At 44.0% G+C, this 24,551-nt stretch overlaps 1 protein-coding gene across 50 annotated transcripts in view; it reads right to left on the bottom strand.

Moving 5' to 3' along the window:
- Positions 1-24,551, bottom strand: part of MAP2 (microtubule associated protein 2) — a 249,859-nt gene that overhangs the window by 96,882 nt on the left and 128,426 nt on the right. For 42 of the 50 annotated variants that reach the window (XM_069781951.1, XM_069781958.1, XM_069781952.1 and 39 more), the window contains one exon: positions 6,677-6,735. The exons of 7 other annotated variants lie outside the window; for them this stretch is intronic. The gene's annotated coding sequence lies outside the window, so the exon portion shown is untranslated. Of the gene's footprint in view, positions 1-6,676; positions 6,736-8,780; positions 8,961-24,551 lie in introns of those variants that run through there. One more of the 50 variants, XM_069781960.1, reaches the window with a different exon arrangement.

Here is a 24,551-nt window from a genome sequence, read left to right as displayed (position 1 = left end):
GAGTATGGTTTTCCATCTACAATTTCCCAGCATCAACTACGGAGTCTCTAAGCTTCTAATTACCCTGACAAATGTGGTCTCACCAGCGTGCTGTCTGGCTGCTTACACCTCTACACCTCTTCGTACATTCGTCTGTAAGCTCTTTGGGGTCTGGAACAACTCTGCTGTTTGAGCACACATCATCTAACACAACAGTGATCTAATCCGGACTTGGACACCTAGTTACTAATATTATGGTAGCTACAGCAATGAATCACGGAGCATTAACAAGAATCACAGCAAAAGCTGTTGCACACAGTATCTAGTTCCCAGGCATGCTGCCATTAACACTAGACTTGATCCTGTTGTGTCCAATACTGTTTTCGTTACACTCATAAAATGGAAATATAATTCCTCTGTGTTCTCATGATTCTTAGCAGCAAAACTGATGCAAGAGTAATTGTATAAGCCAGCAATTTTTTTTTCCTACAAAAGAAGTCATAACTAAAATAAGGATACTGCAGAAAAATCTTACAGATGTGGGTACAGATAACATTATTAATTACTTGTTAACGAAGGACTACTGATCAAAGTGCCTTCCAATCTACGCCAGATATCCCACACAGACATGGCAAAAGACAAAACAACAGGCGATCTTACATTTTTATCACAAAAACATCCTGAAGCCTTCTGATTTAGAATTCAAGGATGATTTGGAAAACAATAAAGAGAACAAGCTGTGTCTGTAATGTCAGGATCTCCCTTTTCATGTGATGACCTCACTTGTACATTAAACCCACAGCATATTATATCCCTCTCCCTGCGTAATCATTCCAGCTGCCCAACATGTCATGGCCAGAGACCGGACTGAATTATAACTTCCTGCTTCAGAAGGGACTGAAGTCTCAGAGGGATTAAAAATGAGGGAAAAAAATTACTCATCTGAAGGATGACAACTAGAGTAATTTTTGGTCACAATTACAAAGAGTTTTCTTTCATCAACTATGTTAGAAAGAACTTTACAATTCAAACATCTGTTCTTCTCGTAAGCTTCGCTCCTCAATACAAATGAATCTATGCCTCTCTCAAACTCCTCTCATGGAGAACGCTCACAGCACTCCCATTACTCCCACTATCTCTTTCAAAAGCATCTTTACTAACAGAACTGCTTAAATACACATAACTCAGGCTTAACTCTGAGCATTAGTTTTCCCAGCACTGAACATAAAAGGGTTGTAATGCTTAGGCATCTGGTGACTCGCACTACAAAGCCATTTACAGTTATCAAGTGGGAATGGGATAATTTCTTCCACGAGCGCTTCACTGGCAGCACTGACTACCAGCCCCCCCTCAGTACTGACAGGCAGGAGCACATCCTTGTGTGCTGTACCTCAGCCCTGACACCAGCCAGAACCAGACGCTTCACAGGAAAGTTCAGGAGAACTCTGCAGTAGGATGCCATGGACAAAGGTGGGTTTAAATAGCAGCAGGGTTTGCTGTGAAGATAAACAGGGCACATCTGGTAGGTCAGAGCACTGGAGGAGGCAAGTGATACAAGGCCTTTTTGAGCAGGTCACCAGCACAGTAGCACCCTGATGGATGGCATAATCTGACTGACACAGAGTTGCCCTCCAGTTCCTGTAAATGAAGGGCTGACACATGAATGGCATGGCAAGGACTGTATACCTTTCAAAACTGAAACTACAATTTTTAGAAGTGTGGGCAATTCCTTTTTCATATAGCCATAAAGCTATAATCCTTAGCAAGATGGTATGTTCTCAAAAGGATGTTCATACCAAAAATTCAACTGCCTTTAGGGGAATTGAGCTTCTCCTCCGTGGTGATGAGTTTTCTTTCCCTCCATGTGATTCAGGGGACAAAATTCACGGTTGTGAGAATTTAACATCAGCACACTGGACTGGTTCTTGAGCTACAGGAAGTATTATGTTGGAGATGCAAAAGAAAATATACTTCTCAACTGCAGTAAGTCTTTACAAAACCAGAAATCAGCTCGTTAACTCACCTTCACCTTTCTTAATTTTGCCGTTCTATAAAGTGACTTAAGTACTGCACAGGAATGGAAAATCTCAGTATTGGGGTTGGCTGCTGATCCTGAAAAAAGCATCAGGCATGAGTTGCAACATACAAAATGGTGTTTCCCTTACTTACCAATCTCTTCCTCAAAATTAAGCTCCTTTGCTCATCACTACAGAGGGGAAAGGAAGAATGACATTTCCCTCTTCCTCTTCCCTCCTCGTCTCTCTGGCCCACCTCTTACATCCAGGGAGTTGGGGAGATGCTTACTAAAAAGCTGCAGCAAGTCATATAACCTCTGCCTGTCAATTCCTGCCTGAACAATCTTGCTTCCTGGCTGCAAACAAGTTTTAAGCACCTACTAGTGACTCAGGCTGCTAGGTAGGATTATTACTAACACCACCAGCATCATCATCATGATTTACTAGTGACAGGGGACATTCTCCTTCCTTTCCATTGCTTAACAACCACTCCTGAATCCTTTCAAAATGTAGCAAATGCTACCTTTGGTAGCTGATAAATACAAGTAACACAGTGTTCTGCTTTTACGGCTTATGTTCAAAACAGGTGTTTTCAAACAAAAGAAGGTGCAGATAATGGCTATTAAGATAATCAGAAGAAAGGAGGAAAGAGACAGGTTGATTATAAAATCGATGACAGGCCTCCTTTCAAAGGAGGAAAGAGGTAGACTGATGATAAGGAATAAACACAAAGGAGGAAGAACCAAGGGCTAGTTTGGTACAAGAACCCTGTGGCCATTGGTAAGTTTTAGCTGGAAGTTAAAGGTTTCTTGCAAGTAAGATTGCAGAAGAGCCTACTGGTTGGCAGAAGACTATTTTTAAGAGGGAGGTTGATGAAGGAGGAGTGGATGCCACACTGGCAGTGACAGCAAGCATGCCAAGAGCCTCCTTCAGCCCTGTGTCAGAATCACACAGGTAGGTATGTCTCCTTGCAACCCTCCTAATGCCACACAGGAGACACTCAAGCTGGCTGCATGGGAAAAGAGAAGACAATGCCAATAACACCACTAAGGTATATCTTGCACTCTGACCACATATAATCTTTGCCTAGTGCTACAAAGGTCATTGAGGAAAAAAAAAAAAGTAAGCAAAATGAAAAAAGAGAACAACATCTCTAGAGTTTTTGACTCTCCAGAAATCAAGACATTTCATCTGTAGGTACTACAAGAAATCATTCTAGTAGATATCAATTCACATCCCTTTTCCTAAAAACTGTTCTCATCATCGCTCACTGACATCTTTCTGTACAATGTCAACTTCCAGCCAGCGGTGAGGGAAATTTCTAAGCCTGAAATACAAGCTGCGGTGTATTTAAAGTGCAGCCATTTAAAGCACACTTAGCTCTCTACAGAATTCATCTAAGCTGCGCTTGTATCTGAAGAGGTTCCAACCTAATCGAACAAAACATCAACACACAAATGTTCTCCCTGAGTACATCACAGGTTCAGCTTGGCCCCATGCTGTCCTCAAGCCTCTGCTCAGTATGGCTGCTGCCAAACACCAACCCAGTTTATGTGCCTCTCCTTCTGAGCATCAGTAGATTCACAGTAGAAAAAGAAGTGCAAGTAATGCTTATACTTAAAAGGCTACTCAAAATTATTAGGAATCTCAACATGATAGAGTCTTTGGAGGGTGTTAGAGTTCTCCCTCCTGCTCAGAAACAGCCCCACGCCAGCCGAGGCAGAGTCCAGGTGAGTAAATTGTCTTGGTACCTTCCTGTTGTGGAGTACCTTTCTAGAACCAGCTTACGCACAAAGACAGCACAGTGAAAAGCTTCTGTCAGGAGACACTGAGTTTGTTCACAGTGCACAGGGAATCACAGGGCCCAGTGACCAGTGTGAAGAGTCACTGCAGCAGCCCCAGAAGCATCAGAAGCGAAACCACACTATTGGAGAACGCTGTAAAGCTTCCAAAGCTGACCCTTCCACTCCAAATGCTGCAAACAGGCTGTACTGACACCCCAGCTCAGAGGGATGTGAGCTTTATGACCCATCCCTGTAGCCCTCTGTGTCACCTTGTTGGTTCTGTTACGCCACCTCCTTATCCAACAGCCCAGCCTTGGGGGATGGATGCTCTTACACAGGAGGAAACGCACCAGTCTCCTTTCCCTGAGCCCCTACCTCCTTTATCACAACTTTGCCCTGTCACCCACATGCAGCACATTATTTCCACTGCTAGTTTTCACTGTTACTTTTACTCACTACAGAGACGAAGGACACAGGACAGACAGCAATGCCCACAAGACCTTGTTTTTATCTCCTAACCACTGATGCAGTGATCCTGTGTAGAAAATGCTAGTTCTGACGTATGATTGTTTCCCTCTCTTTTCATTTCAGACTTGCCCACTTCTTAAACTGCCTGTGGCATCCCAGCAGCACCAAGAGGCTATGGGGCACTCCAGGGATATACTCTTTATTTCAAGAGCAATAATTTAGGCCTGCCAGTTAAAGATGGGACCTGCAGGGACAGCTTAAGCTGTGCACAGTAGACATTTGAGAATTTACTTTATCACCAGTGGAATATTATCAATGGAGAAATGGTGAATGCAATAAAACTGCCCGTTACTTTAAGTCTTAGAGGCTAATTTAATCCTTCATTTAGTACTTACACGCTGCTGCAAGGGTATTCTGGGGCCATGGGAAAATTCCTGAAGCATGCAGGATCACCATAAGCAGCCTTATGCTGCCCTCCGCCCTGGCAGACGCTGGCAGGGAGCCAGCCTGCAAGCACGCTGGGTTGCTGTATGTGCTGGCTGCCCCCAGGGAGCCTGACCTGAGCGAAGGCCAGGGCTGGACCAGCTCCTGCCCTCCCACAGTTCACCGTCCAGAAGGCGAACACTCCTTCCCAAACTGCTGGGCTGCTTGTGCCACACTTTCCAAGAGGAGGAGTAGCACTGAAGTTTAGTGCAACAACAAAAGATACCCTAAACCTCAGACACAACAGCAGCATGTCTCTCAGGGACAGGAGAGGCTGGCACGCACAGCCTTTATCTGACTCTCTCAGCCTGTGGCAGGTCTTTGTTGCCATGGCTTGCAAGAGAGAAAAGTTCACGGATGAAAAGTGAACACCTTGGTACTTGTGTGTGCGCTTTATACAGCCTAAAAACCTAGAGGGCCAAATTTGATTCTTGATTTCCATTTCCTTCAAATTCATGGAGCCAGGAGAGACTGCATGCAGAAGTAAACTAGGGTCTGGTCAGGAAATAGATAGATTTATGGACTTAGAAAAGCTCAAGAAGTCCAAAATCAGCCTTGTACCCAATACATATGCTTACACATACAAGTGCACATGTGCATGTACACACAGATCCCAGATCATATGCTATTACATTTTTTTTCATTCTGTAGTATCAGCTTGCCTTCCTTCAAAGCTGTGCTTGATCTTTCCATTTTTTCATCATTAAGTATCTTGCCAGCCTCAGAAGTATGGCACAGACTACTTGAGGAGAATAGGGGAGATTGATTTTTCTCACTCCTGAAGTATAATCTTACAGAAGGAACATGTCCTAAACTGGCATGAACCAGCACCTTTTTATTAATGACAACACAGAGGAGGTAACTTTTACCAGCTGAATAAAACCTCTTTGCATGTGTGTGTTCATGCTACTCCTCAAAGGATGCAGACTCTGAACCTCCTCTAGCTTGCTGAGCTAAGAGGAGATCCTGGGAAGGGGACCACTATTCCATTATGCCTTACTTCTCACTCTCCATGAGCTTCTACAAGCAGTGCCTGAGCTCACTGAAACCCTCTTGTTTTGCTTGTATTGTATGGCCAGAGTGAACACAGTACTTTACCCAAAAAGAATGGCAGTATTTCACCCTGCTCTGCCCAAGCAAAGTTACAACAGCAGAAACTTGGGCACTTTGCCACCCTACTCACTCTGCCCTTCTGCATTTCCTCCTTACGCTTCATATGTAGTTTTTCAATCAAACTCCATTTCCATTTGCTGAAGTTCAGTTGTCCATCTTTAGCATTTCAAACTCACGCTTGTGAGAACAGAAACTGTGTTCACTTGCAAATCAAACTGAAATGAATACATATGCATACAGAAATACTGGCAAAACAAGTATCTGCTCATCTACATGACAGAAGCAGCACAGGTTCTCTCTAACATGTGTTTTTAGTTTTCTGAGACAGGGGTTCCTGAAAGTTTTCTCCTTCCCAAAGAGGAGAAAAAGTGCATTTCTTTGATCTAACCCGATCGTTTCTGATTCTGAGATGAGTCAGTATTATGCTTATCCTTACTCTGCCAAACTGTTTTCATCTTTTCTGTGGTACAACTCACTGCACTGGCAGGACATGAGAAACCAGAGCAGCATGCAGCAACACTGTCACCTCTCTCAGATGCTCTGCCTTTCTGTCAACACCATCCTAAGCCCTTTCCACCCAGAGCTGTAAGCAGGCTTTTGCTAAGCCAAAAGCAGGAAGACAGCTGCTTTGACAGTGGGTACGGTGGCCCCCATCAGACACAGGACGCTTTTAAAATAAAAACCAAGAAGGATTACAAAAGCAGGAACTAATCCAAGAAAAATAAAGTGTTCCAGGAGCTAGAGGAGTTTTCTTTGTGCTCCTGTCTCAAGCCTCCTTGGTCTGAGACAAGGAGTCTCCTTGTGAAACTACGCTAACAAGTAAAAAGGTCATACCTGTTTAAGCAGATGATAGGATGCTGTGTCTGTTGTTAAACAAGGGAAACTCTCTGTTCCTATAAAGAAATAGAGAAATGCACACTCTATTTAGTCTCTATTCAGTGAATTTAGCATAAAGTCAACACTATAAGGACTACAAGATGCTGCGTATGTGCGCACTTACGTCCAAGCCTTTTTCTCTCAGCTTTATTTCCCAAGGCTAACTTGAGGCACATTAATTCAGATCCCCTGTTATGTCCAGCCTGCTTTGAGACCACCAAGGAGCTGCTTAATCCCTAGGCCTGCCCTAAGAAAAGCTGGCAATGGCTCCAAAAAGCCACCCATCAGGGAAGGCAAATAGAGCACAGCACAGTCGAGCCAGACTCCCCCCACTGGGAGACCTGGCAGGGCTGCTGTATGCACAGTCTCTGATGTGGGAGGATCTCAAGCAGGAACAAGGAAAGTGGTTGCAAAGACGCCCAGAAAGTAATGGAAGAAGAGCAAGAGCCCCCCCACTGACTTCCCAGTATGACATTTCAGAGCAGCTAAAGATACCAATGCAGGGAACTACTCCAATTGCTTCTTAAAACTGTTTTTCTTGCCTTACTTGTATAGCGGAGGGTCTTAAGTCTTCTCCAGTTTATCTGGGATAAATAGCAAAGGTTACCACAGACACTACTACCCCTTTTGTGACCCTCTTTACTCAGTAAGAAATGCCTGGACACCAAATGCAGTTAGCCTGTTGGAATAACCTCATCTGCATGTCCTGCTACGCAGACTCTCTCCTTATTGAAAGTCTTTGATCAGAGCCCACCAGGGAAAACATTACAGATACAAGTAGCAGACAGACACTGAAGTGGCTGCAACTAGGGAGAAAGGGGCCTCCTTGCCACATGTGTCTTTGAGAATCCCCTAAGTATTATGGGGACAACTGGTACTATCACCTATATTTAAGGCTGCACAGTTTCTGACCTCTCAGATGCTCGTGACTACTGTTTTTAATTGTTCAGAAATTAATTCCCCATGTGTGATATCTGACTCAAGCTAATGCTTTTGTTTGGGAGTTGTTTCAAAGCTTCAGCAAGAACAGGCCAGGCATTTCCAGGAACTAGCTTAGTGAGAAATACATGACTAAAACAAAGTTTAAAAGAAGCATAGTATTAAGGTAATGATAAAAAATAGGATGCAAGTATGCAATTAGAGAGAATCATAATGCATAAGACATAAAGGGGACTAACCTTAAGCTGTAGAGCAGTTCAGGCTTTTCCCATTTCCAAGCCTGAACTCCCATTCTTTGACACTGAATTAGTCTCCCTGCCTGCACCATGTCACTGGCATGGGGCTGTGCTAACTACAGCTTTCTACCGGTTTGCCCAGTTAACATCCAACAAGAACTGAAAGATTTTGCTGCCTTGAAGGGGGAAGGTTTCAGATGGTTCTGACAGCAAATAAATAGAAAGTAACTGCTACACCTGTCGTGGTTTAACCCCAGCCAGCAACTAAGCACCATGCAGCCGCTCACTCACTCCCCCCCCATCCAGTGGGATGGGGGAGAAAATCAGGAAAAGAAGTAAAACTCGTGGGTTGAGATAAGAACGATTTAATAGAACAGAAAAGAAGAAACTAATAATGATAATGATAACACTAATAAAATGACAACAGTAGTAATAAAAGGATTGAAATGTACAAATGATGCACAGGGCAATTGCTCACCACCCACTGACCGACACCCAGCCAGTCCCCGAGCGGCGAAAATCCCTGCCCCCCCACTTCCCAGTTCCTAAACTAGATGGGACGTCACATGGTATGGAATACACTGTTGGCCAGTTTGGGTCAGGTGCCCTGGCTGGGCATGAGAAGCTGAAAAATCCTTGACTCTAGCCTAAACACTACTGAGCAACAACTGAAAACATCAGTGTTATCAACATTCTTCACATACTGAACTCAAAACATAGCACTGTACCAGCTACTAGGAAGACAGTTAACTACATCCCAGCTGAAACCAGGACAACACCTTACTGCAGAGGCTGTCAGCAGTGTGTACCATTCACTTACATGCAATAATAAGTTACACTAAATGAGCTGTGGAAATGAGGCTCCAGCCAGCATCAATTCTACCCACCCGCAGGATGAAGAGGAATGTTAAAATCAGCTAATTAAATTTGCTCTGGCTCAGCAGAAAGATCGATGTTCTTGACAGCTGAGTGTTCAGCACTCGGCGTCCCAACAGCCCTCTGATGTGTCACCGATGCAAAATAATGCCACGTAGCCAGAACCAGAGGAGGTGGATGCACGCCTCTTGGGAAAGGTAAATGCAGAAGGCAGGGGCATTCAACAGAAGGATGGACACACCTGCAACATGTATGCCAGATGATCAGATGGCATCTTTGCCAAAAAATTTTTGCATTTTACTTTCACATTGTCTACTCTACACCATTGAACATGCACTCTAATAGTCTGAACTGAAACCTCAGTCACCTCTCTGCTAAAGCTCTGCTGCAATAAATGTGATTTTAGCTGGCAGCAGAATACCAAAAATACCAGACAACCAAAATACAGATGCCAGAAGTTGAAAGCAGTTTTGCTGCCCCAGGAATTTGCTGGAGACAGGCTGTAATCAGCATTTCCACCTCTTGCTGACTAGGAAGAAAATGAGATGTTTCAAAGATTCTTCCCCTAGAAAACAGAAGAGAGACCCACCCACACAGAGGAGCCAACAGCTCCACAGTCAGTGCAGTTATCTAGAAAGCAAAAAGCTAACATTTAAGTGCCTGGTCAGAACCTGGCACCACGTACATGAATGGGGTTTTCCACTCCCTGTGAGCATCTTCTAATAATCACAGTGCAGAACATGTTAGGAAGGGTTTCTTTTTGCTTCCTTTTCTCCCTGACCATCTGGCTTCAGACAGAAATCCCTAAAGAACCTGTCCCAATAAGGAATTCGTTGAAACTGGCACAGTCTTTAGAAAAGCTTTGTACTTTGATGAAGGGACATGCTGGCTTGTCAATGCCGTGGAGCCAGGATGGCAGGGAACAGCGCCTTGGCTGCTCTAAGCATCACCTTTCCCAAGGGACAGGGCACAAAACAGATGAGCTATTTTTCACTCCCAATGGGAAGCTGCCATTAGGAGACGCTTCAGTCTTGGATACAGAAACCTTCATCAGACCATGCAAGCTTATCACAATGAGGAAACCTTACTGAAGTCCTGTTCACAAATAGAGACTGGTAAGTACATTTAGCATACATTTACTTTCACTTAAGTACATCATACAGGTTTTCTGTTGATGCAGACTAACACAGGTCCAGACAGCTCTCAGCTAGATGCACTGCGACCTAGCATAAAATGGATAAGGATACCCATTTATTCTGGCTTTGCCATCCGCCTGTGGGTAGACCATGTCACCGACTGCATCCTACTTCCCCTATTGTATATACTAGGGATTGCATTTCGTTCTTGTTAAACACTTTGACATCTACCTATAAAAACTGATAGAAAAAAACCTATGTGCATATACATACACACACACACAACAGAGGACTATGGGTCTCTCTTCTGCACAAAGTATTTGTAAGTATTCTTCACTAACATGCACCTACTCTTGCTTCTCCTCTTATTAAACTTGCAAAAACAACCGGCTTGACAGATTTATACATTTTATTCAATTTAAAAAAAAAAAAAGTATCTGTCTTTTACAGGAGCTGTTTCCCCTTCATTTTGGGGGGCTTTTCCAAAGACTCCTGTATGACCTGTCCAACACCACACCTGTTCTGCACACTTATCTGTGATGAAAATTACAAGGACTAAGTGCACACTTTTCCTAAGCTGTTCCACTTCCTCCCCTCAGAAAGGAGTTGTGCTGTTATCCGGAGGGGTCAGCCCATCCCTGCGAGGCCCTGACTCTGCCTTGCAGGGATCTATTAGCTTAACCAAGCTGCCTGCAGAATTGCACATTTAAGACTATAAACTCTTCAGTCTGGGAGCTTGTCTTTTGCTACATATTCCCCCAGAGCAGTGTGCAAGCAATGATAAAAACCTAAGTTGTCACAAACTACTTTTAAGCATTTAATGTTTTGTCCAACAACGCATTATACATGTTAGTCTGCTAACAGATCCGATCCATTAGCACCAAAGCTTTCCACATAGCTTTTTCCTTTTAGAGTACACTGTCCTCCTTCCTACTTTCCACACACACATGCCCCCCACGCCCTCCCCCCCCGCTTTCCCCTCGGCAGCAGAGGCTTAAAATAAGATAACAAACATTTTTCAAAGGATGCGAAGAAAAATAATCTGATATCTGGAGGGCAGAATTCACTTCACATTTATTATTCAGTTTCCAAAGTGCTACGGAATGAAGGTCAAATATATCTGAATTTCAGCTGGTGCTGATCTGGATGGCGAATGTCTTTAAAGCACTGCAGTTACAGGAGGCAATCCAGAGCCCAGGTTGTGCTGGTGTACCCTGGCTGCAGACATGGCCCAGAAATTGAAAAAGGACTGCAGTAGGATGTTGCCTCAACTTGAGAATCAAGAGTCCAGTGCCACCCTGACTGAGAAAAACCCATACTGAAATTTTCACCATCAGTCTGAATGGGTTTTAAGCAGCACATAACTCAGTACTCCCCGCGCTCCTAGAACATGTCTACCCCCGAAAGCTGGCTTAGCAGTACTGTTAGGAAATGTTCCCTTTCAACCCAGCTGATCTAGAAAAAGTTTTGAAGCTGCAAAAACAAGCAATGCTGATCTTGCCAGAACAAATTTATTTTTTCTAAAAGCTATTAAACTGCTTCTTTGTTAAAATGACCGGGTTACTCTCAACACTCTTTTATTCCCAGTGCTTGTCCGGTGACTACAAAAATCTCCTTTTCGCTATAATATCCACATCAAATTTTTCAGTAGGTTAAAAGAGATTTTAAAAACCCTACAAGTTGAGAAAAGTCTATTCATGGGGAAAGGCATCTTGGGGCTGCTACTGCTGGTCTGAGCAGTTCATGGCTGTGAAGGTAGAGGAGACAAGAGTCGGGCTTGGTTATGACTGCGAGGAGATGGGGAAGATGAAAAGCTCTCAGCATCCGAGAATCTTGGGTAACTGGAGCCTGAAATACACTTCAGACAGGAGACACTGTTCAATCATTTATGGAGATCAAGGTTAGCAGTGTCAGCATAGTTGGCTTGGGAGGAAACAGTTTCCTCATCCTCTTGGCACAGAAGTAACTTGGCTACATTAGTGGTTGCCAGTAAGTAAAGAATAAAGAAAGGAAACAGAGAAGGACAAGGAAAGCAAAGGATAAAATGAGTATATCAGTATTTTCACAGCTTGCATACAGTGGCCCAGCTGGGACCCCAAGGGGGTTTGTTTCAGGAATGATGGAGACAATTGCTACATTTGATGAAAATATATGGTGTCTGGGTTTCACAAATGGTGGCTCTAATAGTGTATGTGATTTTATAACTAGCTGGGAAAGAAATTATTCTGATAATAATTACTGCTGAGGCATTTTGCCACATTTACTGGCATAGACCTGTCATTAACACTCCAATTCTCTTAACCACAACTTATTTATTTTGTAGTTGCTTGGTGAAGATAGGTCTGGGGGCTGTTTTCCTGGTCTTGTCAGGATGAATTTTAATCCATATTGCTTGAAAGATGTGCCACCTGCTATTTTGTATCTATAATTTATTGTATAATGAGTTCCTATAAATTCTTATGATAGCTTAAGAGACTTGTAAAATGAATTGCTGGCCTATTTTTTTCTCAGTTCGTCAGCAAAGCAGAAAGAGCTCAGGTCACTTTGAGTTCCTCTAGAGTTCCTCTTTGGCTGCAGCTCTGGCTGGCTTCCTCCACAGAAGAATCTGGCCTCCAGGAGAAGGGCGATTATAAGACTCCCATTGCTAAATGAGAGTGCTGGCATAGCAACGTACCACAGTTTTTGCCATTTGTTTTAAGAAGCCGCAGCTATTTCAGATGCCCATTAAACAATTGTATGGACACAAACTGTATCTTCACATGCTGGAGAGGAAAAGCTTGCTAGAGACTCCTTTCTGGACAAGGACTGTCCACTACAGTCTTTAGTGAAACAGAAACCAGCAACCCTACAAGTTGGTAGCCAAGAGAAAGTATTTACTTAAGATATGGGACTGAGAAATCTTCCACCTATTAGGAGCACACTGTCCTCACCTCAGTATCATACATCAAAAGACATGTTTCCACACTTCGGTCTATCACCACACACACAGAGCTCCCATTGGAAGCTGGAGACTTTTCCATTTGGGACATTACTTAACATTCCCCCTACCTCTCGGGGCCAAGACCTTGCCAAACACTACTACTAAGTTTGTAGGAAGTGATTGTGATTTCTTCCTTTTTGTGGTTTTTTTTTTTTTTTCTTCTTTTAAATGAACAGAAAAAAAACCCCAAACCCTACTTCAGAGTAAGGGTACTGTACTACATGCATCTTATTTGACACTGCATTTAATCTGTCTTTGGACTAACAGCACTTTCGAAAACAAGCCATAGCCTTCAGTAAGCTCATGGGTGCAAAGCCAAAAGTGTGTGTTGAAATGAGACCATTCCCAAGCAGAGCTCTTGCAGCAAATAAAGCCAGGATGTGCCAAGATTGCAGAGGGCTTTCTGACTGTCATGAGCGACAGACACCATCAACAGAGAAAATGAGCCATTGCCTTTCATCTGCTTACAAAAGCCTTGACAGCCAAGCTGTTGCAAACCAACAGTATAGCAGTCCTTCCCTCAGACATCACGGTAATTTGGAGGGAAGAAAAGGGGAGGGAGGAGATGAGGGAAGAAGAGGGCCTGAGGAGCTGGGACAAAGTGTCAGGACAAAGTATTAGGAGAAAGCATCGCAATAAGACTGACAGCTGGGCAGAGCCACTTCCAGCTTTGCTAAGCATGGATTTAGGGAAGCTGAAAATGTGCTGCCCAGAGCACCCAGAGCAGGCAGGACCCTGCACATCTGGATGAGCGTGGTGTGAGCACACACCATGAACCAGCCACAGGTCCATGCTGCCTGTGCTGCTACTCCAAGGACACACTTCAACCCAGCAGCAATGACGGCATTTTCTCAGTTGCCAGTGTTGAGTCTTGTCCTACCGAGGCGGTAGAAGACTCACCCCAGAGGGAAAGCAGCAGTACATTACTCCATGCTAAGCTCTATGCTGCTCTGGTTTCCAGGCTCCCTTGTCCAAAGTTAAAGGTGGGTTTCCTTTCCCTACAGCATCCAGGACTGTAATACAGATACAGGCCATGTGTGGGGTGGAGGTGAACAGACAAGACAGCTGCAACATCCGCCTTCGAAAGGACAGCACAGGAGTCTTTCACAGTTACTGGGGGTCTTAAGGGGCGGGAAGGGGGCTTTCTGCAGCTGAGAAATGAATAAGGACATAAGAGGGGGTTAGAAAGCAAGAGCTGCTGTGTTGGCTTGGCTCCATCCTCTTGCTCGAGGATCCTTTTCTAACACACCAGTTCTGTTCATCCTGCAGATTTTCCTGTGATAGACTAGGCAGACAGAAAACTTCCTCAGTACATCACATACCCAAGAGTCAACTTGGTATTTCAGAGGTGTGATGGAAATGCAATGTAAGACACAATAAAAATGTATCACTTTCTTTTGGCTTGGGTTGGGTTTACTTTTCTTGTCAGTGTGATATTACACAACTTAAGGGTGTCAAACTTCAGAAGATGATTCTGATGAAAAAGTAATAAAATATTATTTTACAGCTTTGTAGACTGAGAAACTTCTTGTGGGTAACAGAGTGGGTTACTGCCCGAGACAGGGAGGAAACCAAGCTCTCTCAGCTCCTGCCTCTAATAATAAGGTTGAACACATATTCCCAGCATTACCCCTGATGTAACATGGTGTGTATCTCCATAATCCTGCAGTAACCAGATGCAGCCTTTTCCCAGCATGCCTGTTACACAAACTACATGAAGCCACAAGAAGGGCAATGACTTAGGGTTCAGGGCTGCTCTGGGGATGTATGGGGAAGCCACATTAGCCTATGGCTAGTCCACAGGCTTCCGTAATCAGCTGGCTGTATGTTATCTCTAATTTTAAATGCTCCAAAGCTAACTTTGAGGAGCAGAGAGCAGGCTGTGCAAATTGTGTGGTACCCATGGTAACTGAGTCTAAGCTGTGGTTTTATACTGAGATGGATATATTTGAGATAATAAGGCCCAAAGCACCAGATTAAACAAGGAAGGGACACAGAAGACATTGGCTAGAACACATCCTTGAAGGTACGGCTCCAGTGTTGCTGCATATGTGCCACCAGAGATGCCCAAGATAAATACAAATGGCATAAAAACATTGCCTGAAGATCTCCACCTGGGAGCAAATGTGACAGGGGATGCAGTACAGGTTAGCAGGCATTCCCAGCCTTTTTTTGCAGAAATTTTAGTACCATACTTTGGACTTCTGCTTCTTCCTTCTTTCCAGTTTAGAGTAGCCCAGCCAAACAGTGGTGTGGCAGTACTGACCACATCCCATGGCAATTATGGAAGTTTTACTGGCGCTATATTGGAACGAACCACATTGCTTCCCTCATGATCATATTGACACTTTCCAGTAGTACATGCACTTCCATGCACGCACAATACAACTGCAGGGCAAAAGCTCGCAGAGGCTTTAAACCTTTTATCTTTTAAATCACCTTTAAACTGCTTATCTCCATTAGCAACCTGGAATGCACAAGTCACCTGTCACAGGGTGAAGGGGAATTAAGTAAAGCAAAGTCTTTCAGTAGTTGACAATTGGAAGATTTTTGCTAGTTGACAGTTGGAAGCTTTTTGCTTGCTTTGCTGGGGATTTTCTGGACATCCCCTGCCATCATTTCCTCCAGGCCTGCCTGAAGGTCTGTACCTACAGAGTCCTGAGACACGCCTGCTGCCACCCCCTACACATCCCAGCCAGAAACCCCAGGGACAGCATCTACAAACTGTTATCAGCCTATTAGGCCACATCACACCAGCTCAGGGGCTGCTAAGCAGGACAGCCCAGCAAACAACTCCCTCGTTCAGCTTCAGAGGTTTTGGGGAAGCCTCTGAGGTGCCAGACGATTTCACAGAAAGATATCCTCAGAGCGGACTTCAACACTGGTGAGTGCCAGCCTCCCTTCTGTCCCAGGGTACGAGCTTACCAGAGGAACCAGAGACCATAATCGACACCTCACCAGGGCCTGCAGCAAGAACACACAGCAAGAGGTGGCTTAGGAGAGGACAGGGGATGACAGCAGCCCTTGAGGACAGAATCATCACCGTCTCCCCGCTCTAGAGAGACACAGTCTAACCAAGGCAGCTGTCATGGTTAAAACACAGTTGTCCCAGGCCAACTGCTTGACTCTGCTGCAGGAGGTGCCCTGCCTGGTAGCCCGAGTGATGGGGAAAATAGCTGCATATGCTTTGGCTGTTTGGCTTTGTCATTCCTCTTGAATCTCAGCTCACACTCCCTGTGTCAGTAGGTCAACCTAACATGCGGAGCTGTGACCTGAGACACTTGGGAGCCCCACAACATGGTCTGTCTTGCTGCCCCTCCAGTGGGGGAGACCACCATGGACGGACTGGTGGAGCAGACATCATGTGAGGAACACCTAAAGTCACGACAGTGAGCATGGCCAGGTTTTGTCTGTCAGTCAGGAAGGCTGTGCGTGGGAGAACCACTGCACAAACAGCCAGACACAACCACTAGGGACTGCACGCTCCATGAAGACACTTGTAGTGAAAGGAGACAGACTTGCATATATGCATGCCTTCCTATAACTCAGTAAGAAGTAACAACCTTTGAAAAAATTCAGCTCCTCCTCACTCAAACAACATGTATCCCCAAATCTGAACTTTATTTTCTGCTTGACCAGTGTCAATGCTCATAAAAGTGGACTGTGTCTCCCAGGCTGGGGACTGCTGAAGCAACCATACCTGCCATAAAATTCCTCTTAGCATGCATCTGGTTCCTGCTTTGTGGAAAAAATAGCGACCTATTGATGACTTAAGTAAATGAGCAATGCTCCATGCCAGAGAGAATATGATACCAGAACCAGCCAGGAAGAGATGTTTCCACTGTGAAACAGGAGTTGCCAGCAGTTGCATATTCACCCCCAGAACACGAGGTGGTTGGCACCAGCACACCCACATCCAGCTTTGGCCCCTTCTCCTGTTTTCCCCTCATTCCACTGTCCACCTCTCTTTTCCCTCCTCCTTGCTAAACTCTTAAGAGTAGCAAACTTAAATGACACTTGCCTAACATCAGGCATTTGGTAAGAAATGCCAATTTCATTAAAAGATCAGTGATGCTTATGGGACATGGGTCCCACAAATGCCAGTCACATGGTCCCCAGAGGTGTGACAGTAAGAAAATTGTCTGAAGAGACTGAAGTATGATAGTTTTCCAGTCCCTAGGAGCCTCAGTTCCTGGATTCCCCAAACCCAAAAGCTCTTACCTTTGTACCTAATAAAGAAATTAAGAATATATTGGCAAAACCTCTTCTCCCGCTCTCCTGGTTACCTGAAAGCCCTTGCCTGTTTGCAGTAGAGTACAGGTGGGTTGAGCTGACAAGAATTCAGGCACAGCTGTCTCACTGCATGCGAGTAACAAATCTGTAAATATAGTGTTGGAATTGGGCAGAGGGCTGTCATAAAACAGAATTTCAAGCTAGGGCACAGGCTTGAAAACAGACTGTGGGTGCTTTCTGAGAGGCTGTCAAGGCCAAGCTCAAATCGCCTCTCCAAAACAGATGTGTAAACAATTTCTAGTCACAGAGTTTAGACCATTATACTCAGCAAGTCTGTCACCCTCCATTTATACAGTTCATAAAAACTCTGGAGCCCAACTTGCAGCAGAATCCTCTGACTCCTCCGTTCCCCCGGGGCCCAGGAGCACCCACTCCCCAGCTCATTTACCCTCCATAGGCTCTGGGGGACACAGTCCCACACGGCCTCCTGCCAATTACCCACATCCCCAGCCAGGTTCAGTGCTAATCAGCATCAACATTACCATCTCTATAACAAGCGGGCCTCACAGATGGGAGCAGCCATCGGACTTCGCAGCTGTGTTTGGGATTCATGGGCACTTGCAAGTGCTTCCTGTCAGTAATCCATTCTGCCTGTCTGCTCTTGCAAGAAATCCTACTTTATTTTCAGGGCTCTTTCTGCTCAGGATGTGGGCTGCAGGGTTGGAACAAAACAATGTGCCCATACATAAAGCTCATGACAACAAGTATTGCTGCTACCCACTTGACCAGTAAGGTTTTTTCCTCCTCTCTCTCCTTTTTTTTTTCTTTTTTTTTTTTTTTTTATTTTAAGCTGCTGATTCTTTTGCTTCTAAAGAAACTGTGGACTGGCCTTCTCCATATGCTGGTAAATGGGCAGCTATTGGAGTGGTCCCCTCACACTACAGGGACCCTTCTCAGCTCCAGCAGCAGCAGAAACCCAGGCTGATTCAGTACCCCACACCCTGAGCCACTAAGCCTTGCTGAAACATGAAGATTTTCAGCTGGGCTGAGGTGCCAGGCAAAGCAGTCATGCTGCTTTTGAAACCTGAGTTAGTGTTTCCTTACTGGGCTGCACTAGATCAGCAGTGCTTGGTGTGGTGCTGCACTGGATCACTAATGCCCAGAGCTGGCAGAGATCACCTTGCCAGGTCCCACAAGGTTTCTGAAATGTTTTCTCAATCCAAGCTCAAGGTATTAAAAAAACAAAAACCCAAAAAACCATCACTGCATATTTCACAGTTGGTCAACTGAAATGTTTCAACTGTTTTACTTGTTTTTTCTCTGAGCTGAGTTTTCCTTCAGAAATTTGAGCTATTCCAAACTGAATGACTTTTTTCTCCCATTTTCAAGATGTCTAAAAAAAGGCATTTTAAAATTAGAAAAAGAGGGAGGCATTTTTCAGGAATGGGAAGATTTTGAAACCAATCCTTTCTCAAGAACAGTTTTCATTTTATGAATAGGTTTTTTTCTGATTAAAAAAAATAAAGTGTTTGATTAGAAAAACTCCATTTAGCTCAACTTTCTAGCTTCAACATCAGCTCCAACCCTAACTCTGGGAAACAAGTCCTTTGTTACTTTCTCCAAAGATAAGACAGGAAAAACTGACCGGCTTTCATTTGGGAGAAGTTTGCTGTGAGGACTCTCTCCCACAATGTATATATTCCAGCCATTTGTTTATTTGAAAATTATGTAGTTCCTGTGAAACCAAATGCTTTGTATTTAATAGCTTAACCTATAAGTCATAAAAGCCAAATTCAGCACACTATATTGTTATTAAGAAATAGGGATCCAGATGGCTAGCTGAGGTCAAGCCGAAGCCAGCATACCCATAAAGAATATACACTTGTGTGTCCTTATTAAAGTTTAGGGGTTTAGTAAAAACAGGAGTGTTTTCCTTTTAGAGCACTCATTTCAGATAACTTTGTTTAATAAAATATCCTACATCTTTCACAAAGTTTAAAATAACCAGAAGCTGCCAGAAGTGGAAGACCACTATATTGTGGTTTCAGGGGGAACTGTTGCACCTTTTTTTCACAGAATTAAAAAATAATGCTAACTTGTAACTACTTTTGTTAGAAGCCAGAAGCTGGAGGTTCCTGCATTTTGGGAAAACTTCCTGGGGCTCGAGGGTCTAGAAATCCTATAGAAATCAGTACCACCTCCTCTTTTACAGCCATCTGCTCAGCTAAGATGAGCCTGTGACAGCGACTGCCTCTAGCTGCAGAAGATTTGTCATCATTTACTGCTTCGCAAAGCTCAGGTGGTCGATACTGAGTGCTGAAGTCTGCACTTCCTAGCCACTGTGGGTAACGCAGAGGAATCACCAGACGAAGTAGTAATCATCACTGCCCACCACCTCACCATTAACCTGACAGAGGACTTGGCTTTTAAGACAAGGAATCTGCAAATCCAAAGGCAACTTTTTGCAGACTGTGGAGGTTTAGAGCAGCAGCTGACATCAGGTTAACATGAAAGGCCTTGGTTCCAACAATAAGTTTGAGAAGGGCTGGTGAGCACTGATCTGTTGGGGCTTCACCACTTCCAGGGTGAAGCCCTGCACCTCACCACAGCTTCCCCAGGGAAGGTGGGGGTCTCTGCCACGTGGATTCAGCAAGACCTGCCTCAGATCCTGTTTCATATTGACATTTTCCAACAGAGAACTAATTAACAGCTGATAACATTGTGACATGAGACTAGTGCAAGACGAAGTAGTGAAATAGAAACTGGTGGAAGACCAAAGGATCCTGGTGCTCTCTCAGTTCCCCACAGTATATCCCCTTCCCTCCTCTGAAAATCCTGGTGTCGGTGACCAGACAAAATGAGACAAACTCACCATGAACATCAATAGTCAGCACTGCAGGAGGCACAGATTATACTGCTGGCCAAAATGCTCACAGTTCCTCCTCTCAATTTTCTATCACCCTTTCTCTGATAATTCCCCTTATTTATAAGCAGTTCAAAAGCGTGTTCTCTTATTATACTTTAATTGGCTTATGATTAAGCAAGCAGGCGGTGCTAAGGAGATGAGAAACCATGGTGCAACACAGTAGAAAGCATCAGATGCCTTATTTCCTCCCTCAAAAAGAACTGTATGGTACATCTAAAAACACTTAGCAAGTAGCAAGCCAAGAAGAAAACCAGGGCAAATACAGATTTCTACCCTCTTGAAAGTAAATTCTTGTAAAGAAAATTATTATTCTCTCTCAGCACCACACGCTTCTGATTGTATCAAAATGCCTTAAAATAACAATGCTTTTTCCTAAACTGACCAATCTCAGGAAATGATTTATGGGCTAAAAGCTGTACTTGACTTGCTGGAGACTACGTAAGTACCAGGCTGTACCAGTTATTCACAGTGCCATGGTTTCTCCAACAAAAGACAACACTGATGGCAATACTTTTATGAAGACAGAACAAGTCAAAACCAGTGTTTTGACCTTAAGATTATGGACTTTATGGGTCATAGCAAAGCCATTAGCACCAAACACCCATTGGAACAATTTTAAAAACTAGTGTTTTATTACCTACTTTACCTAGCGAACTTGCCTCTTTTTTAGAGCTAGCATGTAAACTTGGGGAACTTTCAGAACAGAAGTTCATTACTCAGCAGTGCGTAATAGCTTCCTTAAAACACTATGCTGTGTTATATAAATACCTTAATAAAGATTAAAGAAAGTGACTGAAAACCAAAGGTTACTGACCCATTTGACCACACGGGCTGCAGCCTTCTGTAACATAGGATTTCAGGTACTTCAACACAATTTAGACCTTATGCCAAATGAGTCACACATAGTATGGAAAGTCCTAAAGAAAACCCAATTATACAGAGACCAGCACTTCTGCCCACCTGGCCAGACACTTTTCTTTATATTCCTGATCCACTTTCAATTCACACATTTGAAAATGGATTCACAGATCTGGAGACAACATTACGGAGCAACAGAAAGTTGTTTAAAAACACTCATGTACAGCAATGAAAAACACAATAAGGAGAATCTCAATTTCTGCACGGATGCATCTGCTAACAACAGTTATACTTTCTATTTTGCAGATATTACAATTTTAAAAAACACCCTATAGCTCAAAAACTATTTCCATAAATGTAAAGAGATGCTAGATCTCCTTAAAAGAAGAGGATGAACCATACTGCTTAGGGATATAACATGATGCCACAAGAAAAGGCCTTACTTTCAACTCTAGAATCATTCTCTGCCCTTCACATCACATGCAAGAGAACGTTGGCAACACTTGCAGTCTTCAGTCCAAAGTTCAGGGGTTGCTCCTGGTTGAGTGCTTGTCAGGCTCTGCTGAGGGCAAACTTCTGTACTAGAAAAGCACAAGCAAGGTGAGTGATATATCAAAACCTCCCTAGCCAAGAGCTAACAGCAAACTTCCATGGTTGTTGTGCAGAAGCAGAAAGCCCTGCACATGCTCCCAGAGCTAAAAGAGTCGGTTCTTTCTGTACACATGGAAGATACCATCAGATTCCAGCAACATGATTAGCCAGACACCTCTCAGTGCTGCCAGATATTATAGCCATGGGTTCCCTTTATTGGGAGCACAGAGACACGTGCTGCTGGAGAAGAGCTGCTGGAGTCAGTTCGTACAACCCTGTGCATCCTGAGCTCAGGATGAGTCCCATCTCACTTATGGAGTCAGGTCTGCACTGCAGCTTACGAAGCTAAACCAGCTCAAGCTTTTCTAGCTGTGTTGTAGCTTAGGACCAGGGACTAATGGGCCTGAACTCTGAGAAAAAGATTTTCCTTTCAACCACAGGGCCTGAAAGACTTAATTTTTCCAGCAGGACTGCCTTTGAGTTCTGTATCCCATGGTTGCCTCAGCTCTAATCATCGTAGCAAGCACCAGCAACCTTGTAGGATCCGACCTACATACTAAGTACATCCTTAACACATGCAGGCTTTGGCTGAGAGTGGGACCCATTACAGTAGTAGGCAGTGCACACACTAAGAAAAGGCATTGGTCCTTGAAGAATTTATAGCCCAATGTAGACAAACAGAAAACAGAAAAGGAAACCCCAGTTATTACCATGTACCTGTATTTATGACGCAGAGGCTCTCTGTAATAAATACACAACTTGTAATTAAGCATCAGTGCACAATATGTTCATATATAAGTTACACAACAGGAAAGTTATCTGCCTTTGGTCTTCCATAACCTGTCTCCTATTCCCCAGCTGTTGTGCTATCGCCTGCTCTCTGCCTCTGATTTTTGAGGATTATTTGTGGATTCATTTTCAAGGAAAATAGTTTTAAGAACTGTGTTGTATTGTGCCCTTTTTTTTTTTTTTAAGATTATGAATTGAGGCCAAGGAAGATAAAATGCCTTGCCTTAAAACACACACAGGCTCTATAGCACATCAGGGAAGTGCATGCAAGATTTTCTGAATTTCAATCTGAGCTCTAACAACAGGACCACTGCTCCTGCTTAGCTAAGGGCTGCAGTCAACAGATCATATGGGCCATAGGCCTGAAGTTTATCTTAAGCTCCTTTAAAAGCACTGCTCATCATTCAAAGGAAAACATGTGACCTTTTGTGACATATCTCTGGAAGGAGCTTTCATGTCTGTTGCTCTGAGATGATTAGAAGACATGGTATTTTGAATGAAAACTAAGAAATCCCAGCGCTCTGCTGCTTCTTATTCTCAGGCATTATGAAACAGACTCCTCTGCGTTTTGTTGGAATTGGAGAAATATATGAAAACAGGAAATGAGCAATGGAATAGCAGGGAGCTTTGTCTGGCCTCTCCTTCCTCTTGGTGGAAGTCTCACTCTTGTTTCAGGTGCTGAAGGGCACCCTCCACAGCTGCATATTGATCAGAAAAAGTTGCCTGAAGAGTGGAGGAGGCAACAGCCAAACCAGAGGTGTGGAAGGAATGAAAACTTTGTTCAGTTAGCTGTTACAAATGGACAGCCACTCTTTATTCCAACCTTTCCTTCTGGGCATGGACTAGGACATTTTGCTGAACACCAGCTTCTCCACCAAAAAGGAGGAGTATCTACCTCCTCATCGAACTGGCCATGACATGGTATGTTTTCTCTCTCCTGCTGGATGAGGACCCAGCTGGGTAAGGAGGGAGAATATCAGGTAACAGATACCCAGCACACATGCTCCCTCCTCTGGGGAGATGGTCTCCTCAATTCTAAGTGTGTTTTGGGGATGATGCTGTATGACTATGGGAACAGGACTGGGTTGGATCTGCCAACAAAAGGATGATGCCCTATCTGGTAATGACATCACCAGATATCATAAAATAGAACTGTACCTTATTAATACAATTGCACCTAACTTAATCACACTTGCACTTCTCTACGCCTACCTGGCCAGAACTGTATCTCTGCCTAAAAAGGTGTATTGTTACCTGACCTGACCCAAACCAGCCACAGTCACCTAAATGGCGCAACTCTAGATTGTACCAGCTGAGGTTATGGCCTCAAAGAAGCTAGTTTAAGTAGACCTCAAAGTTTGATCACCAGTACAGTACCTGGTCATGGCAGCAGAAATGTCAGTACTCCTGGAAACTAGAAGGCTGAACTGGGCTCCCTTGAGGTTATTTAGATAGTATCAGCCTTTATTAATGTCTCATTCCTTCAAGCCCCTTGCATCCACATGTGTAGTGCCAATTTTCTGGTGGCCTGTTATTACTGAGCTGGCCCATTTCCCAGAAAACATATGCCATGTGAAGGAGCTCACCCCAAATTACTCCAAATCAATTAAAATGGTTTTCTAAATGAATTGCCTCTTGGCTGAGCATATTTTTGTGAAGCTGTATTTTGCTCTCCTTATTGACTGTCAGTCTTTTATGCCCTTGCTATACCCCAGTCATGGGGGCATTAGCCCAGAATTACCTGAGGGAAACTACAGTCTTCCCTCCTGTGGCCAAAGAGCCCAGAGGTCAGTGGTGCAGGCTGTGCTGCATCCCAGCGTAATGACGGGGATAGTGGGAGACAGGAATTAAGGGAGAGACAGAGAAGTTCAAAGGCCTCTTACCAGCAACTGCTAAGTCCAGTCTGACTGACAGAGGCAGAACGACAACATAATGCTCTTCACTCAGGAAAAACAAAGGCATAGAGGAGAAGCTGCCACCAAAATAACACTAACGAAAATGTGTGTCTGAATTCTGTAGAGACATATGGTGTCCCAATAACAGGCTCCACCAGAAGTAAATATGGACACAACTCATCCTGAACACGTGTGACAGTGGGGCCATAAAGTCTGGGAAACAGAAGACTGAATCTCCTGTAATCCAGTACATGTGCTCAGTGTCACAAGATAAATAATCGATTTGCCTTAATTAGGCTACATCCTCCTGCTGTCACACAACCTCTACTTGGCAACTGCACAGCTAGGTGAAATCAACCCTTTATGTATTACTG

This window comes from Haliaeetus albicilla, chromosome 4, assembly GCF_947461875.1.
Source record: "Haliaeetus albicilla chromosome 4, bHalAlb1.1, whole genome shotgun sequence".
Taxonomy (NCBI): Eukaryota; Metazoa; Chordata; class Aves; order Accipitriformes; family Accipitridae; genus Haliaeetus; species Haliaeetus albicilla.
This window is presented reverse-complemented; position numbering and strand designations above follow the sequence as displayed.